General features: G+C 48.5%; 1 protein-coding gene across 3 annotated transcripts in view; it reads left to right on the top strand.

Annotated features, from left to right (window-relative positions):
* The first annotated feature begins 317 nt into the window (after positions 1-317).
* The window catches only part of ICA1 (islet cell autoantigen 1), a 62,215-nt gene continuing 46,690 nt past the window's right edge, over positions 318-15,842 (top strand). For 2 of the 3 annotated variants that reach the window (XM_038769499.1, XM_038769493.1), the window contains exon 1: positions 321-402. The gene's annotated coding sequence lies outside the window, so the exon portion shown is untranslated. Of the gene's footprint in view, positions 403-15,842 lie in introns of all 3 variants that reach the window. The other variant, XM_038769506.1, reaches the window with a different exon arrangement.

Genomic DNA, 15,842 nt, shown 5'->3' with positions numbered 1-15,842 from the left:
CCCCCTTCACGTCAGTCCCCGCTCCCCGACGGCCGCGGGTCAATCAGACTGCACGGCCCCGCCCTCAATCCCGTCCTGGCCCCGCCCCCGGCGGCCGCGGGCCAATCCGGATGCACGCCCCCTGACCCCGCCCCCTTTCCCCATCAAGCCCCGCCCCCCGGCGGCCGCGGGCCAATCCGGATGCACGCCCCCTGACCCCGCCCCCTTTCCCCATCAAGCCCCGCCCCCCGACGGCCGCGGGCCAATCCGACTGCGCGGCCCCGCCCCTTTCCTCCGTTAGGCCCCGCCCCCTTCGTTGGCCCCGAACCGCCCAGGGACGGACGGACGGGGCGGCTCTTCTTCCTCCTCCTCCAGCCGCAGCAGCCGCCGCGGGAGCCGCCGTCCGGGGCTTTGGGCTCACAGGTACCTGCCGTCGGACGGACGGGCGGACGGACGGACGGGGCGCGGGTGGCCGCCGCGGGCACCGGGACCGGCAGGGGCAGGGGGAGCCCATCCGCCCACCCACCCACCCACCCACCTTCCCCTTGTGTCTCTTCTGTCTCCCCGCGATTCTCTCCTTCCCGCACGCCGGCTTTTCCCTCTCTCCTCCTGCTCCTGTGCCTGCCATTCCCCGGCTGGGGAGCGGGGGAGGGCCCCCGGCCTGCCCTGCCCTGCGGGAGGGGGAGGAGGGAGAAAAGAAGGGGGCGGCGGGACCCTCCTGGCTCTCCCCGCCCCCCGCCCCGTCCGTCTACCGGAAACCCGCTCGGGTCCTGGAGGCCGGCGCGCCCCGTCCGAAATTTCCGAGGGAAGCCCCGCCCACACCCGGATCCGCCGCCAATCACACGCCCCGACCAATCCCGGACCCGCCAATCACACGCCCCGCCCGGCAGCGGACCCTCTAGTATCGCGCCCCGCCCAACCCCGGGCTAGCCAATCACAGGCCCCGGCCAATCCCGGACCCGCCAATCACACAACCCCGACCAACCCCGGACCCGCCAATCACACGCCCCGACCAACCCCGGACCCGCCAATCACACGCCCTGCCCAGACCCGGACCCGCCAATCACACGCCCCGACCAATCCCGGTCCCGCCAATCACACGCCCGCCCAGCCCCGAACCCACCAATCACACGCCCCGGCCAGTCCGGGCCCCGCCCATCCCAGGCCCCGCCCACCCTCTAGCCCCGCCCTGCAGGCCGGGAATATTCTGACAGCCCAACCGTTAATAATAATAATAATAATAATGGCATTTATTAAGCGCTTACTACGTGTAAATCACTGTTCTAAGCGCTGGGGCGGTTACAAGGTGATCAGGTTGTCCCACGGGGGGCTCACAGTCTTCATCCCTATTTTACAGATGAGGGAACTGAGGCCCAGCTTGCCCAAAGTCACACAACTGACAATTGGCGGAGCGGGATTCGAACCCATTACCTCTGACTCCAAATAATAACAGTATTTTTTAAGCGCTTACTATGTGCCAAGCACTGTTCTAAGCACTGGAGGAGATACAAGGTTATCAAGTTGTCCCACATGGGCTCCCAGTCTTCATCCCCATTTTCCAGAGGAGGTCACTGAGGCCCAGAGAAGTGAAGTGACTTACCCAAGGTCATCCAGCAGACAGGTGGCGGAGCCGGGATTCGAACCCATGACCTGTGACTCCTAGGCCCGGCATCTTTCCACGGAGCCACGTTGCTTCACCGTGGCTCAGTGGAAAGAGCCCGGGCTTTGGAGTCAGAGGTCATGGGTTCAAATCCCGACTCTGCCAATTGTCAGTTGTGTGACTTTGGGCAAGTCACTTCACTTCTCTGGGCCTCAGTTATTGCATCTGTAAAATGGGGATTAAGACTGTGAGCCCCCCGTGGGACAACCTGATCACCTTGTAACCTCCCCAGTGCTTAGAACAGTGCTTTGCACATAGTAAGCGCTTAATAAATGCCATTATTATTATTATTATTATTATTACACCACTGGACACAGACTCCCCTCCATCTCTCCAGCCGGATTGTTACAGCCCCACTCCCATAGCCTAATGGCTATTAGAGACTCACCACTGGCATAGACACCCCCAACCCCAGGGCATACACACACTTATAATATTGATAGAGCAATAGCTAGAATTCCATTTATTGTGACGGTACTGACACCTGTCTACTTTCATTCACCCATTCAATCGTATTTATTGAGCGCTTACTGTCTGCAGAGCATTGGACTAAGTGCTTGGGAAGTACAAGTTGTCTACTTTTGTTTTGTTGTCTGTTGTCTGTCTGTCTTCCCCCTTCTAGCCTGTGAGCCCGTTGTTGGGTAGGGATTGTCTCTATCTGTTGCCCATTTGTACTTCCCAAGTGCTTACTCCAGTGCTTTGCACACAGTAAGTGTTCAATACGATTGAATGAATGAATACACCCACAGCCGGATGGTTCATCATCATCAATCGTATTTATTGAGCGCTTACTGTGTGCAGAGCACTGTACTAAGCGCTTGGGAAGTACAAATTGGCAACATATAGAGACAGTCCCTACCCAACAGTGGGCTCACAGTCTAAAACAATAATAATAATGATGGCATTTATTAAGCACTTACTATATGCAAAGCACTGTTCTAAGCGCTGAGGTAGATACAAGGTAATCAAGTTGTCCCACACGGGGCTCACAGACTTTATCCCCATTTTCCAGATGAGGTAACTGAGGCACAGAGAAGTTAAGTGACTTGCCCAAAGTCACACAGCTGACAAGTGGTGGAGCTGGGATTTGAACCCATGACCTCTGACTCCAAAGCCCGGGCTCTTTCCACTGAGCCACGCTGGTTCATTCATCATTCAATCGTATTTATGGAGCGCTTACTGTGTGCAGAGCACTGTACTAAGCACTTGGGAAGTCCAAGTTGGCAACATATAGAGACGGTCCCTACCCAACAGCGGGCTCACAGTCTAGAAGGGGGAGACAGACAACAAAACGAAACATATTAACAAAGTAAAATAAATAGAATAGTAAATATGTACAAGTAGAGTAATAAATCTGTACAAACATATATACAGGTGCTGTGGGGAGGGGAAGGAGGTAGGGCGGGGGGGGATGGGAAGTGGGGAGGAAAAAGGGAGCTCAGTGTGGGAAGGCCTCCTGGAGGAGGTGAGCTCTCAGTAGGGCTTGGAAGGGAGGAAGTTTGGTGGATGTTGGGAGGGAGGGCATTCCGGGACAGGGGGAGGACGTGGGCCGGGGGTCGACGGCGGGACAGGTGAGAACGAGGCCCGGTGAGGAGGCGAGCGGTCGAGGAGCGGAGGGTGCGGGCTGGGCTGGAGAAGGACAGAAGGGAGGTGAGGTAGGAGGGGGCGAGGGGATGGACAGCCTTGAAGCTGAGAGTGAGGAGTTACAGCCCCACAGCTGGACGGCTATAATAATAATAATAATAATAATAATGATGATGGCATTTATTAAGCGCTTACTATGTGCAAAGCACTGTTCTAGGCTATATACTCCTAGCTGGGCATAGACCCACAGGTGGATGGTTGGTTTTACAGCCTCATAGCTGGATGGCTGTATACTCACAGCCTGGCACAGACCCCCCCCCCAGCACACACCTGGGCATAGACCCACAGCCAGAGTCACAGGTCTATAGCGGGGCATAGACCCGCAGCCAGGCATAAACCCACAGCCTCACAGCCATAGACCCACAGCCGGGCATAAACCCACAGCACGCCGATTTTCCAGTGGCTGCCTGTCAACTTACGCATCAAGCAAAAACTCCTCACCCTGGGCTTCAAGACTGTCCATCCCCTCGCCCCCTCCCACCTCACCTCCCTTCTGTCCTTCTCCAGCCCAGCCCTCACCCTCTGCTCCTCTGCCGTCACTAACCTCCTCACTGGGCCTCCTTCTCGCCCGTCCCGCCATCGACCCCCAGCCCACGCCCTCCCCCTGGCCTGAAATACCCACCCTCCACACATCCGCCAAGCTTCCTCCCTTCAAAGCCCTACTGAGAGCTCACCTCCTCCAAGAGGCCTTCCCACACTGAACCCCCTTTTTATCCTCTCCTCCTCCCCATCCCACCACCCTACCTCCTTCCCCTCCCCACATCACCCATATATATATTTGTACAGATCTATTACTCTATTTATTTTACTTGTACATATTTACTATTCTATTTATTTTGTTAAGGATGTGCATTTAGCTTTAATTCTGTTTGTTCTGACGACCTGACACCAGTCCCCATGTGCTCTTTTGTTGTCTGTCTCCCCCTTCTAGCCTGCGCGCCCGTTGTTGGGTAGGGACCGTCTCTAGATGTTGCCGACTTGGACTTCCGGAGCGCCTGCACACGATAAGCGCTCAATAAATACAATTGAATGAATGAAAGACCCACAGCCTCACAGCTATAGCCTGCACACGATAAGCGCTCAATAAATACGATTGAATGAATGAAAGACCCACAGCCTCACAGCTATAGACCCACAGCCAGCTGGTTACCCGCTCACAGCCAGGCATAAACCCACAGCCAAATAATTACAGACTCACAGCTGGGCACAGACCCAGCGTCACTTACAGGAGTCTTTTTTAGACTGTGAGCCCACTGTTGGGTAGGGACTGTCTCTATATGTTGCCAGTTTGTACTTCCCAAGCGCTTAGTACAGTGCTCTGCACATAGTAAGCGCTCAATAAATACGATTGATGATGATTGATGAGTCTTCTAGTTTACTCATCCTCTATTGACCCTCCTAGGGTGGAGTCCTGAAGTAAGTCAACTGGGGCTAACAAACGCCCTTCACATAAGGCCAGTGATCCAGGCCCGTGTTTCCGGGGTGGGTTGGAGAGGTAGCCATCCCGGCCAGGGGTTAGTTCTGAAAATTCCCCCTCGAATCAGTTTGTAAATGAAAACCCGGAATCCTCTAGACTGTAAGCTCACTGTGGGCAGGGAAAGTGTCTGGTACATTGTCATAGGGGAGGAGCAGCGTGGCTCAGTGGCAAGAGCCCGGTCTTGGGAGTCAGAGGTCGTGGGTTCTAATCCCGGCTCTGCCCCTTGTCAGCTGTGTGACCGTGGGCAAGTCACTTAACTTCTCTGGCCCTCATCTGTAAAATGGGGATTAAGACTGTGAACCCCACGCGGGACAACCTGTAGTGCTTAGAACGTTGCTTGGCACGTAGTAAGCACTTAAATACCAACATTATTATTATTATATGTCGCACTCTCCCAAGTGCTTAGTACAGTGCTCAATCAGCGCTCAATAAAGGGGCTCAGCAAGCCCCCTTCTCCTGGAAAGGTTATCATCATCATCATCATCAATCGTATTTATTGAGCGCTTACTGTGTGCAGAGCACTGTACTAAGCGCTTGGGAAGTCCAAGTTGGCAACATATAGAGACGGTCCCTACCCAGCAGTGGGCTCACAGTCTAAAAGGGGGAGACAGAGAACAAAACCAAACATACTAACAAAATAAAATAAATAGAATAGATATGTACAAGTAAAATAAATAAATAGAGTAGTAAATATGTACAAACATATATACATATATACAGGTGCTGTGGGGAAGGGAAGGAGGTAAGATGGGGGGGTGGAGAGGGGGACGAAGGGGAGAGGAAGGAAGGGGCTCAGTCTGGGAAGGCTTCCTGGAGGAGGTGAGCTCTCAGTAGGGCCTTGAAGGGCCCTATCTAACCTTGGCTTCACTGATTCGTCCTCTTCTGGTTCTCCTCTTATCTCTGTGGCCGCTCATTCTCCGTCTCCTTGGCGGGCCCCCGCTCCGCCTCCCACCCCCTAACTGTGGGGGTCTCTCAAGGTTCACTTCTGGGTCCCCTTCCAATCTCCATCTCCCCCCACTCCCTTGGAGAACTCCTTCTCTCCCATGGCTTCAACGACCACGTCTAGGCCGATGATTCCCAAATCTCCATCTCCAGCCCTGATCTCTCTCTCTCTTCTCCAGTCTCACATCTCCTTCCGCCTTCAAGACATCGCTACTTCATTCACTCATTCAGTCATATTTATTAAACGCTTACTGTGTGCAGAGCACTGTACTAAGCGCTTGGGAAGTACAGTTCGGCAATATATACAGTCCCTACCCAACAGCGGGCTTACCTGGATGTCGAGAAGCAGCGTGGCTCAGTGGAAAGAGCCCAGATTAAGTCCCACTTTTCCTCATCTCCCACTCCCTTCTGCCTCGCCCTGACTCGCTCCCTTCGCTCTTCCCCCCTCCCAGCCCCACGTAATAATAATAATAATAATGGCATTTATTAAGCGCTTTCTACGTGCAAAGCACTGTTCTAAGTGCTGGGGAGGTTAGAAGGTGATCAGACTGTCCCACGGGGGGCTCACAGTCTTCATCCCCATTTTACAGATGAGGGAACTGAGGCCCAGAGAAGTTAAGTGACTTGCCCCAAGTCACACAGCTGACAATTGGCAAAGCCGGGATTCGAACCCATGACCTCTGACTCCAAAGCCCGGGCTCTTTCCACTGAGCCACGCTGCTTCTCTTAAGGGACCACTTATGTCCCTATCTGTCATTTTATTTATTTGTATTGACGTCTCTCTCCCCCACCCCCCGGCTAGACTGTAAGCTCATTATGGGCAGGGAATGTGTCTGTTTATTTTTATACTGTCCTCTCCCAAGTGCTTAGTACAGTTTACTTTATAAGTGCTTGATAAATATGATTGAATGAATAAATACAATTGACTGAGTTCTGTTGTAGTCTCCCAAGCGCTCAATACAGTGCAGGGCCACTTAGTGACTTATTGGTATTTATTGAGTGCTTACTATGAGCAGGGCAGTATGGTGTAGTGGGAAGAGCACGGACCCGAGAGTCAGAAATCGTGGGTTCTAATCCAGGCTCCGCCACTTGTCTGCTGGGTGACCTTGGACAAGTCACTTCACTTCTCTGGGCCTCAGTTCCCTCATCTTTAAAATGGGGATTAAGACCGTGAGCGCCCCGTGGGACAGGGACTGCGTCCAACCCAATCTGTTCATATCCACCCCAGTGCTGAGTACAGTGCCTGGCAGATAGTTATAAGCGCTTAACAAATATCATCATCGTAATAGTAATATTATTATAATATATTACATTGTATATTATATTAATAATAATAATAATGATGGCATTTGTTAAGCACTTACTATGTGCAAAGCACTGTTCTAAGCGCTGGGGAGGCTACAAGGTGATCAGGTTGTCCCACGTAGGGCTCACAGTCTTAATCCCCATTTTCCAGATGAGGGAACTGAGGCCCAGAGAGGTTAAGTGACTTGCCCAAAGTCACACAGCTGACAATTGGTGGAGCCGGAATTTGAACCCATGACCCCTGACTCCCAAGCCCGGGCTCTTTCAACTGAGCCACGCTGCTTCTAATAATATTCACTATATATTATAACCTCCTCCAGGAGGCCTTCCCAGACTGAGCCCCCTCCTTCCTCTCCCCCTCGTCCCCCTCCCCATCCCCCCGTCTTACCTCCTTCCCTTCCCCATAGCACCTGTATATATGTTTGTACATATTTATTACTCTATTTTACTTGTACATATCTATTCTATTTATTTTATTTTGTTAATATGTTTTGTTTTGTTCTCTGTTTCCCCCTTCTAGACTGTGAGCCCACCGTTGGGTAGGGACCGTCTCTAGATGTTGCCAACTTGGACTTCCCAAGCGCTTAGTCCAGTGCTGTGCACACAGTAAGCGCTCAATGAATACGATTGATAACAATATAATATTATATTATGATAATATTATATGTGGTATTATTATTATTGTTGTACCAAGTGCTCGGGAGAGTATAATTGAACAGAACAAGCAGACACGTTCCCTGTGCATAGTGTTACTAATAGTAGCCCAGAATTTGGAAACGAGGGACAGAATCCGAATTCTGGCCCTGTGAGATTCTTGTCTCAAAGGGGTGGGGGGTTTCATCCTAATGCTGGGAGCCATTTGAGCTGGTGACAGTCCCTCTCCCCTGAGTGACATTTGGGGGTTGGAAGATAATAACAATAATAATAATAATAATAATAATAATAATAATAATAATAATAATAATAATAATGTTGGTAGTTGTTAAGCGCTTACTATGTGCCAAGCACTGTTCTAAGCACTGGGGGAGATACAAGGTAATCAGGTTGTCCCACGTGGGGCTCACAGTCTCAATCCCTATTTTACAGATGAGGGAACTGAGGCTCAGAGAAGTTAAGTGACTTGCCCAAGGTCACACAGCGGACGTGGCGGAGCTGGGATTAGAACCCATGACCTCTGACTCCCAATCCTGTGCTCTTTCCACTGAGCCACGCTGCTTCCTAAAAACTACGCGCAAGGCACTGTTCTAAGCGCTGGGGAGGTTACAAGGTGATCAGGTTGTCCCACGGCGGGGGCTCACAGTTTTAATCCCCATTTTCCAGATGAGGGAACTGAGGCACAGAGAAGTGAAGTGAGTTGCCCAAAGTCACACAGCTGACAGTTGGCGGAGCCGGGATTTGAACCCATGACCTCTGAATCCAAAGCCCGGACTCTTTCCACTGAGCCACACTGCTTCTCCGTAAGCAGTGTGACAAGGACGGTAGGTCTTGCTCCGTGCTGACTGGGAGTTTGGCGTTTCCGAAAGGCCTTCGGCAACCACAGACCCCTGAGGTATTTGTTTCCCAAGTGGATGGGGTCATTTTTAGACTGTGAGCCCACTGTTGGGTAGGGACTGTCTCTATATGTTGCCAATTTGTACTTCCCAAGCGCTTAGTACAGTGCTCTGCACATAGGAAGCGCTCAATAAATACGATTGATGATGATGATGATTTTGAGCGGCAGAAAACGCGCGTCTGAACTCCACAGCGTCGTTTGAATCTCTCCGTTCCCACCGGCCTCGAAGGCCGTTACTCGTAATTCTTCTTCTTGAAAAAGGATTTCTAATTTAAACACTTGGGCTTTACGCGGGCATTTTCAAGGACGAAATCAACGGTTTTAAAGCTTCGCCTGGTGCTTTTTCTGTCTCTCGCTCTCTAGTTTTCTAATAATAATAGTAACGGTATTTGTTAAGTGCTTACTATGTGCAAAGCACTGTTCTAAGCGCTTATCTTCCCCAATCAATCAATGTCGTATTTATTGAGCGCTTACTGTGTGCAGAGCACTGTACTAAGTGCTTGGGAAGTACAAGTTGGCAACATATAGAGACAGTCCCTGCCCACCAGTGGGCTCACAGTCTAAAAGGGGGAGACAGAGAACAAAACCAAACATACTAACAAAATAAAATAAATAGCATAGATATGTACAAGTAAAATAGAGTAATAAATATGTACAAACATATATGCATATATACAGGTGCTGTGGGGAAGGGAAGGAGGTAAGATGAGGGCGATGGAGAGGGGGATGAGGGGGAGAGGAAGGAAGGGGCTCAGTGTGGGAAGGCCTCCTGGAGGAGGTGAGCTCTCAGTAGGGCCTTGAAGGGAGGAAGAGAGCTAGCTTGGCGGATGGGAAGAGGAAGGGCATCAATCAATCAATCAAGATATTTATGGAGCACAGAGCAGCAGCACGTCCTAGTGCATATCTATTCTATTTATTTTATTTTATTAATATGTTTTGTTTTGTTGTCTGTCTCCCCCTTCTAGACTGTGAGCCCACTGTTGGGTAGGGACTGTCTCTATATGTTACCATCTTGTACTTCCCAAGCGCTTAGTACAGTGCTCTGCACACAGTAAGCGCTCAATAAATGTGATTGATTGATTGATTGGAAAGAGCCCTAAGAGTCTGAGGACTTGGGTTCTAATAATAATAATAATAATAATGGCATTTGTTAAGCGCTTACTATGTGCGAAGCACTGTTCTAAGCGCAGGAATCCCAGCTCTGCCACCTACCCGCTGGGCGATTTTGGGCAAGTCACTTCACTTCTCTGTGCTTCAGTTTCCTCACCTGCAAAAAAACCCATTCTCCCTCCATTCATTGTCGTATTTATTGAGCGCTTACTGTGTGCAGAGCACTGTACTAAGCGCTTGGGAAGTACAAGTTGGCAACATATAGGGACGGTCCCTACCCAACAGTGGGCTCACAGTCTAGAAAGGGGAGACGGACAACAAAACAAAACATATTCAGACTGTGAGCTCCATGTGACTGTTAGCTTGTTGTTAATAATAATGGTATTTGTTAAGCGCTTACTATGTGCAATGCACTGTTCTAAGCGCTGGGGAGGTTACAAGGTGATCAGGTTGTCCCCGGGGGGGCTCACAGTTTTAATCCCCATTTTACAGATGAGGTAACTGAGGCCCAGAGAAGTTAAGTGACTTGCCCAAAGTCACACAGCTGACAAATGGCGGAGCCGGGATTTGAACCCATGACCTCTGACTCCAAAGCCCGGGCTCTTTCCCCTGAGCCACGCTGCTTCTCTTGTTGGTGTCAGGGAACGTGTCTGTTGTTCTAGTGTCCTCTCCCAAACGCTCAGTACAGTGCTTTGCACACCGGAACCGCTCAATCAATACGATCGAATGAAAGAACGATCGATTGTGTCTACCCAGACGCTCAGTATAGTGCTAAGCTAGCAGGGCGGACACAGTCCCTGTCCCACGTAGAGCTCCCCATTTTGTAGATGAGGGGAACTGAGAGGCCCAGAAGAGTGAAATGACTTGTCCAAGGTCACACGGCAGGCCAGGGGCGGAGCTGGGATTCGTGCTTAAGTAAGGGTAGGGGAGATTTGCACAGAAGTACATAAAGTGTGTTTTGTATTTTATTTTGTTAGTATGTTTGGTTTTGTTCTCTGTCTCCCCCTTTTAGGCTGTGAGCCCACTGTTGGGTAGGGGCTGTCTCTATATGTTGCCAGTTTGTACTTCCCAAGCGCTTAGTACAGTGCTCTGCACATAGTAAGCGCTCAATAAATACGATCGATGATGATGAAGTACATAAAGCGTGTACGTACAGGAAGTCGTAAATGTCCACGTGTCCTACAAGTAGCAGCAGGGCAGTGGAGGAGATTAGAAATGAACTGGAGCCAAGCGCTCTGCCTGGTAGCACTTATTATCCTCCAGAGGCTTTGTCTATTTTGTTTTTCCAGAGTTTAAAAATGATTCACTTTTGGGAAGCTTCCCACTATTTCTCTGGGCTTCCTTTTCCTCCAAAACGATAATAATAATAACGACGGTGGCATTCGTTAAGCGCTTAGCACGTGCCTCCTAGACTGTGAGCCCGCTGTCGGGTAGGGACCGTCTCTCTACGTTGCCAACTTGGACTTCCCAAGCGCTTAGTACAGCGCTCTGCACACAGTAAGCGCTCAATAAATACGATTGATTGATTGACTGATTGCCCAGCACTGTTCTGAGCGCCGGGGGAGATACAAGGTGATCAGGTTGGCCCCCGTGGGGCTCCCAGGCTTCACCCCCATTTTACAGATGAGGAAACCCAGGCACAGAGAAGTGACCTGCCCAAAGTCACACAGCTGACAAGTGGCGGAGCCGGGATTAGAACCCATGACCTCCGACTCCTGAGCCAAGCTGCTGTGTTGAAACATGGCTTAGTGGAAAGAGCCCGGGCTTGGGAGTCAGAGGGCATGGGTTCTAATCCCGCCTCCGCCACTTGTCTGCTGTGTGACTTTGGGCATGTCACTTCACTTCTCTGGGCCTCAGTTACCTCATCTGGAAAATGGGGTTTAAAACTGTGAGCCCTAAGTGGGCCAACCTGATTACCCTGTATCTCCCCCAATGCTTAGAACAGTGCTTTGCACATAGTAAGCACTTAACAAATACCATTATTATTATTATTATTATTGTTGTTGTTGTTGTTATTATTAAACCATTTCTGTCAAGTTCAAAGAAGTTACCTGTTTTTAAAAAACCGGATATATGAAATTGGAAATGTTATTCTAAAGTGAGTAAAGGGGTTCCAATCCGATCCAAACCTGGTATAGGCCAACCCAGAAAAGAATAAACATCCCTGTGGTTGAAATAAACACTTAGATTCCTTATTGTGTTAGCTCTCTGCAGAATAATCCCAAATAGCTAGTGGAAAGAGCCCAGGCTTGGGAGTCAGAGGTCATGGGTTCTAATCCCGGCTCCGCCACTTGTCAGCTGTTTGACTTTGGGCATGTCACTTCACTTCTCTGGGCCTCGGTTACCTCATCTGGAAAATGGGAATTAAGACTGTGAGCCCCAAGTGGGACAACTTGATTACCTTGTATCTACCCCAGCACTTAGAATAATAATAATAATAATGTTGGTATTTGTTAAGCGCTTACTATGTGCAAATCACTGTTCTAAGCGCTAGAACGGTGCATGGCACATAGTAAGCGCTTAACAAATACCATCATCATTATTATTATTATTATTATTATTAAAGCTCCTCGAAGGCAGAGATCTGCTCACTCTACTGTGCTCTTCCAAGTACTTCGTACAGTGCTCTGCACACAGGTGCCTATAAGCTCCTTGAAGGCAGGAATCTGATCGGTTAACTCTATTGCCTTTCATTCATTCATTCATTGTCGTATTTATTGAGCGCTTACTGTGTGCAGAGCACTGTACTAAGCGCTTGGGAAGTCCAAGTTGGCAACATCTAGAGACGGTCCCTACCCAACAGCGGGCTCACAGTCTAGGAGGGGGAGACAGAGAACAAAACATATTAACAAAATAAAATAAATAGAATAAAGATGTACAAATAAAATAAATAAAAAGTAATAAATCCGTACAAACATACATACATATGTACAGGTGCTGTGGGGAGGGGAAGGAGGTGGCTTAGTCTGGGAAGGCCTCCTGGAGGAGGTGAGCTCTCAGTAGGGCTTTGAAGGGAGGAAGCTGTTCTCCCAAGCTCTCAGTACAGTGCTGTCCCCACAGTAGGCGCTCAGTAAATATCACTGATCCGTTGATTCCCCGCTTGCTTTTGTTGAAACCTTTGGCATCTGTAAATTTCCCAAGCCAACACGCGTGTAAATGTTGTTTTTCAAGACCAGAGGCAATATCATCAGTCAATCAGCGGGGAAGCAACCTGGCCTACTGGCTAGAACCCAGGCCCGGGAATCAGAGGCCCTGGGTTCTAATCCTGGCTCCGTCCCTTGTCCGCTCTATCTCCTTGGGCAAGTCGCTTCACTTCTCTGTACCTCAGTTTCCTCAACTGTGAAAAGACTGTAAACTCACTGTGGGCAGGGAATGTGTCTGTTGATTGTTGTACTGTCCTCTCCCAAGAGCTTAGTACAGTGCTCTGCACCCAGTAAGTGCTCAATAAATACGATTGAATGAATGAATGCAGCGTGACTTAGTGGAAAGAGCCTGGGAGTCAGAGGACCTGGGTTCTAATCCCGCCTCTGCCAAATGCTTGCTGTGTGACCTTGGGCAAGCCGCTTCACTGCTCTGGGCCTCAGTTACTTCATCTGTAAAAATGGGGATGAAGATGGTGAGTCCCACGTGGGACAACCTGATTACTCTGTATCTACTCCAGCGCTTAGAACAGTGCTTCACACAGAGTAAGTGCTTAACAAATACCATGATTATTATTATTATGACAATCTGATTACTCTGTATCTACTCCAGCGCTTAGAACAGTGCTTGAGTAAGTGCTTAACAAATACCATAATTATTATTATTATGAATGAATACCTCTTCTCCCTCCTACCTAGACTGTGTTCAACCTAATTAACTCAAGTCTATCCCAGTGCTTAGAACAGTGCTTCACACAGAGTAAGTGCTTACCAAATACCGTAATTATTATTATTATGAATACCTCGTCTCCCTCCTACCTAGACTGTGAGCTGTGTCCCACCTAATTAACTCCAGTCTATCCCAGCGCTTAGAACAGTGCTTCACACAGAGTAAGTGCTTACCAAATACCATAATTATTATTATTATGAATGAATACCTCTTCTCCCTCCTACCTAGACTGTGAACTGTGTCCAACCTAATTAACTCCAGTCTATCCCAGCGCTTAGAACAGTGCTTCACACAGAGTAAGTGCTTACCAAATACCATAATTATTATTATTATGAATGAATACCTCTTCTCCCTCCTACCTAGACTGTGAACTGTGTCCAACCTAATTAACTCCAGTCTATCCCAGCGCTTAGAACAGTGCTTCACACAGAGTAAGGGCTTACCAAATACCATAATTATTATTATTATGAATGAATACTTCTTCTCCCTTCTACCTAGACTGTGAACTGTGTCCAACCTAATTAACTCCAGTCTATCCCAGGGCTTAGAACAGTGATTCACACAGAGTAAGGGCTTACCAAATACCGTAATTATTATTATTATGAATGAATACCTCTTCTCCTTCCTACCTAGACTGTGAACCATGTCCAACCTAATTAACTCCAGTCTATCCCAGCGCTTAGAACAGTGCTTCACACAGAGTAAGGGCTTACCAAATACCGTAATTATTATTATTATGAATGAATACCTCTTCTCCCTCCTACCTAGACTGTGGACTGTGTCCAACCTAATTAACTCAAGTCTATCCCAGCGCCTAGAACAGTGCTTCACACAGAGTAAATGCTTACCAAATACCATAATTATTATTATTATGAATGAATACCTCTTCTCCCTCCTACCTAGACTGTGGACTGTGTCCCACCTAATTAACTCCAGTCTATCCCAGCGCTTAGAACAGTGCTTCACACAGAGTAAGTGCTTACCAAATACCATAATTATTATTATTATGAATGAATACCTCTTCACCTTCCTACCTAGACTGTGGACTGTGTCCCACCTAATTAACTCCAGTCTATCCCAGCGCTTAGAACAGTGCTTCACACAGAGTAAGGGCTTACCAAATACCATAATTATTATTATTATGAATGAATACCTCTTCTCCCTCCTACCTAGACTGTGAGCTGTGTCCAACCTAATTAACTCCAGTCTATCCCAGCGCTTAGAACAGTGCTTCACACAGAGTAAGTGCTTACCAAATACCGTAGTTATTATTATTATGAATGAATACCTCTTCTCCCTCCTACCTAGACTGTGAACTGTGTCCAACCTAATTAACTCCAGTCTATCCCAGCGCTTAGAACAGTGCTTCACACAGAGTAAGGGCTTACCAAATACCACAATTATTATTATTATGAATGAATACCTCTTCTCCCTCCTACCTAGACTGTGAGCTGTGTGCAACCTAATTAACTCAAGTCTATCCCAGTGCTTAGAACAGTGCTTCACACAGAGTAAGGGCTTACCAAATACCATAATTATTATTGTTATGAATGAATACCTCTTCTCGCTCCTACCTAGACTGTGAGCTGTGTGCAACCTAATTAACTCAAGTCTATCCCAGCGCTTAGAACAGTGCTTCACACGGAGTAAGGGCTTACCAAATACCATAATTATTATTATTATGAATGAATACCTCTTCTCCCTCCTACCTAGACTGTGAGCTGTGTCTAACCTAATTAACTCCAGTCTATCCCAGCGCTTAGAACAGTGCTTCACACAGCGTAAGGGCTTACCAAATACCATAATTATTATTATTATGAATGAATACCTCTTCTCCCTCCTACCTAGACTGTGAGCTGTTTCTAACCGAATTCATTCATTCAATCATATTTATTGAGCGCTTACTGTGTGCAGAGCACTGTACTAAGCGCTTGGAAAGTACAAGTTGGCAACATATAGAGATCACTGGTAACACTCCGTTTCCTAGGCTCCACTTGGGGATTTTGAAGAATCTGCTCACCAAGATATTCACTCAATCGTATTTATTGAGCGCTTACTGTGTGCAGAGTACTGTAATAATAATAATAATAATGGTATTTGTTAAGTGCTTACTGTGTGCAAAGCACTGTTCTAAGCACTGGGGTGGTTACAAGGTGATGAGGTTGTCCCATGGGGGGCTCAGTCTTCATCCCCATTTTCCAGATGAGGGAACTGAGGCCCAGAGAAGTTAAGTGACTTGCCCAAAGTCACCCAGCTGACCAGTGGGAGAGCCGGGATTTGAACCCATGACCTCTGACTCCAAA

The sequence above is a fragment of the Tachyglossus aculeatus genome, chromosome 2 (genome assembly GCF_015852505.1).
Source record: "Tachyglossus aculeatus isolate mTacAcu1 chromosome 2, mTacAcu1.pri, whole genome shotgun sequence".
NCBI classification, from domain to species: Eukaryota; Metazoa; Chordata; class Mammalia; order Monotremata; family Tachyglossidae; genus Tachyglossus; species Tachyglossus aculeatus.
The sequence above is the reverse complement of the archived record's forward strand: the minus strand, read 5'-3'. Positions and strand labels throughout refer to the sequence as shown.